Source organism: Plectrocnemia conspersa, unplaced genomic scaffold, assembly GCF_051122295.1.
Source record: "Plectrocnemia conspersa isolate PC_06_02 unplaced genomic scaffold, ASM5112229v1 ptg000004l, whole genome shotgun sequence".
Taxonomy (NCBI): domain Eukaryota; kingdom Metazoa; phylum Arthropoda; class Insecta; order Trichoptera; family Polycentropodidae; genus Plectrocnemia; species Plectrocnemia conspersa.
This window is the reverse complement of record NW_028277168.1, coordinates 8,149,247-8,153,559: the sequence shown is the minus strand read 5'-3', so window position 1 is coordinate 8,153,559 and position 4,313 is coordinate 8,149,247. Positions and strand designations below refer to the sequence as shown.

Here is a 4,313-nt window from a genome sequence, read left to right as displayed (position 1 = left end):
TATTGTAACCAGGTCTATCAATTTCTCAACGACACCTTATTACACTCTTTAAATATAGGCTTGTCTTATGTCCCGGTTTCAAACCATCGGTCCCGGTTATACACATTGTTTTCGGTTTTATCAAGATTGTCCCGGCTTCATACCATTGGTCCCGGTATCACAAAATTTCCGAGATGCCCTTCTTTTAGCTCTCCCAGGAACCCGTTATCCAATCTAACACATCTCAGTGTCACAAAATGATCAATTTTGCTCTCACATTCCTCTTACCAAAATTTAAAAAATCCAAAATGCTCATTTTTCAGGTGTTCCAGTTTCATAAACAGGGACACCTAAAAAATGATTATCTTTTAAACACGCGTTTGAAATAAGTATTCCCTTGTTTTTATTATTTATTACATAATTTGTTTATGAATATATTTGAGATATTAGAGCAATATCACGACTTGATTTACCTGGTCAAAAAAAATATGTTTGGACCAAAAAACATACTGTTTACGGTGTGACAGCTAGTGGACTGAAGCAGTAATGTCATTCCTGCATTTTATAAAAACAGGTATTAAAGCCAATAACTAACATTCTTTATAATCTTAACTTAATTTATGTTAAAACGCCATCAAAATTACTATTTACAAATACCAATAATGATAATATATCATAATAAGAATATTTTAATCTTTTTAGAACCAATAGACTACGTTGACGATGATGATTTTAAGTTTTCTGATATTATTCGTGAGCACACAGTTGGGTTAGAAAGTGACAACACTGAAAGATATACTATAGATGGGGAAGATGACATGTTTCAAACAGGTTAAAAATATAAATGTTTACATGTTAATACACAAATATGTATATTATTATATTTTAATTACTGTTAATTAATTATTTCAGAGCCGGTCGACGTAAAAGATGTATTAACCGCAAATAGTTCAAATTTAAGCATTTCGGCAACTCAAAAAAATGTTTTTATGGAAGCACAAGTAATAATCAAAACTCTCGTAGCAATTTATCAAATTTATGTTTAGATATTTCTCTGTCATACGCTTGCATATTAAATAAGATAATTATAACGTATAAGTAGTTATTGTACGTTACAAAAATAAATCGAATATCAATTCACCAATATAGAGAAATCAAAAGTATATGTGAATTGTGTATTTAACTTGTTTTTGTCAGTCGAATTTTTTGCTTCTCATGGGAGCAACTGTGTACAATTACACATTTTCATCCTGATTTCTCAATATTATTTTTATGTAGTATGTACAATTTTTGTTATTATGTATTTATATATTATCAAACCCTTATAAATTTCAGGAGAGAAAAAAAAATATTGGAGTGAATTTGACAAATGATGATTACGATAGCGATGCTGAATTCGAAATAAACGAAGATATAACAGACACAGAAGACTTTGTTGAAGATGTGGATGATACAGATTCGGAAATAGAATATAATGATGATACAATAGAAAATGAAGTTGTAGGAGAAACATTTATTTCAAAATCTGGGTTTGAATGGAATTCACTACCGCCATTGTCCTTAATAGATCGAGAAAGAAATTTTATAAATAAAAATACAGGACTAATTAACGATAGCAAAACAGCAACTACTATCAGGGAAATGTTTTCTTTATTTATAACCGAAACAATTGTGGAAGAAATATGCCATCAAACATGTCGTCAATTAAGTCGTTTATCAGGGAAGTGGATCAGACCAATTTTCATCGAAGAAATATATGCATTCATCGGAATAATGCTCGCGTCTGGCAGAAATCGAACACGCAAATTAAGCTTAGACGAATTATGGACAAACGAAAGCCCTTTTTGTCAGCCATTTTTTACTGCGGCCTTATCTCGGGATAGGTTCATCAGCATATTCAGTAATATCCGATTCGATGACAGAGAAACAAGACAGGAAAGGTTTAACGCTTCTGGGAATAAATTAGAAGCTATATATAATATATTTAATAAATTTGTAGACGGCTGTAAGTCAAATTACTCTGCAGGTTCAAATATAACCATAGGTGAACGCTTGGCAACCTTCAATGGAAATTGTCCTTTTCGTGTATCTAGAAAGACCAAACCAGATATATACGGAATAAGAATATGGATCGTAGCTGACTCTTCAACAGCGTATGTACTCAATTTACAAGTATATACAGGCACAGTGAATAAACGCAGAGAAATAAACCAGAGAAACCGGGTAGTAATGGACATGGTTCAATCCCAATATGGCACCAATCGAGGTGTAACAACTACTAAATATTTTACATCAGTACCATTAGCTGATGCCCTTTTAGATAAACAATTGACGCTAACTGGTACTATACGAAAAAATAAAAGGGAAGTACCCAAAGAGTTTTTGCCTGCGAAACTAAGACCTGTACATAGTAGCACGTTTGGATTTACACAAACGTCAACACTCGTTTCATACGTGCCACAACAAAATAAGGCAGTTTTGATGTTAACAACTCAGTTTCACGACGCGGAAGTGAGTAAAGCTGAGACGAAAAAACCAGAGATCATTTTACATTACAATCGAACAAAAGGTGCAGTCGACATAGGCGATAAAATGACGACTGAATATTCGTGTGTAAGATCGACAAGGAGATGGCCTTTCAGATTATTTATGGAGATGCTGGATATAGCGGCACTAAACGCATATTTGCTATGGACGGAAAAATATCCAGACTGGAAAAAAACCAAAAAAAGTCGTTTTAAATATTTTATAAGAGAACTTAGTTTGGAATTAGCAAAGCCTAATATTGAAAGGAGGAAAAATAGTATAGTAAAATTCCATCAAAGGCAGCAGGATGCATTTGAAACAGTGCTGTCGTATTGCAATCAAATATCATCTGAAGCTAATTCAAATATTCCGCAAGAAATATCTGAGACTAATTTAAATATTCCACAGAAAGGCATATCATCAGAGAGTACGACAGTAGTATCTCGATTGCCGTCGAGAAATTGCAGATTTTGCCCAAACCAAACAAAAAAAAGAAGCAGATTAATTTGCCGAACATGCCAAAAACCTGTATGTTTGGATCATAGGATAGAACAAAAAATTATTTTGTGTTCGGATTGCGCCAAAATGAAAATTTATAGTGATGAATTTTATTAAATTTTTATATCGTTAAAGTAAAGTAACCAAATGAATCATATTATACAAAGGTGTCAAAAATTCAAAGGCAATAAAATCGTGTCGGCGCTGTTGCAGTGGAAACACTAGGTAACAAGCGTTCCCACTGCAACGTTCAAATTCCAGTTGTGCAACTACAATTTAAACGTTGTAACTGCTGTATTGTAAAAAAATATATATTGAACTTAAAAATGAACACGTATGCCAAGCATACATATTATTTACCACACAGTATTCACTGCCAATTTATAATTTTATTTTCATCATTAGAGTACTGTAATTTTTTTTTTTAATAAATATATGTGATATTCGTGTATACTTTCATTTCATTTAAAAAATTGAGAACAGTAATTTTATGCAGTTTAGATATTCCTAATTTTCAGAGAGTCAATTCTAAAAACTGCATTTTTATTAGATTTCTGGACTATATACCTACATACCAACAAATTAAAATTTTCCAGTAAGATGTTAAAAAAATAATAGATTACTACCAAACACATATAGCATCCTCCATTTGATCCTCAGTTATCATCTTAAAGGGATGTGTAGGTGGAAAAAATGTTTTTTAGATGAAAACAAACAACTATGGTTAGATTTGGATCTGTGGCCTTTAATTATAGTGTCTTTCTTTGATATTTTCTAAATCTGGTCACCTTAGTATTAATATGTTGTATTGTATTATATAATATATGTATATGCTTATCATATTTATAAAACTCTTAAACAGGACAGCTAAAAATAAGTAATCTCGGAAATTTTGCGATGCTGAAATATGCTGGGTTGAAATGCGAGATCCTAGTGAGAGCTAAAAAGAAGGAAATTTTGTGAAACCGGAACCGATGCGTGAAACCAGGATGTATGGTTAATCTAATTATATACATAGATTTCAAATAAATGCTGCTTTTCGCCTGTCAAATAATTTTATAATATACTTGGTTCTCTTTTTATGCGGTAGATAAGTTCCACAGAAAAACGCATAAAAAAAATCGCACAAAAAAAGACTAGGCACACGAATAAAAATAAAGGATACGTCCCATAATTTTTTAAAACCGCATAAAACTAAATCAATGTGTTACAATATACCGAAAATCGCATAAAAAAGGTTTATTGAGTTTCAGAAAAATAATTAGTCTTACCATATTCCTTTTAAAATGCTTATTTATATTTTTATAAAA

General features: G+C 31.6%; 1 long non-coding RNA gene across 1 annotated transcript; it reads left to right on the top strand.

The window, feature by feature from the left end:
• The first annotated feature begins 473 nt into the window (after positions 1-473).
• On the top strand, positions 474-3,454 carry LOC148235814 (uncharacterized). The gene is made up of 4 exons (XR_015809357.1): positions 474-553; positions 682-810; positions 892-980; positions 1,315-3,454. It is a non-coding gene; the product is annotated as an uncharacterized LOC148235814 (long non-coding RNA).
• Positions 3,455-4,313: the final 859 nt, after the last annotated feature.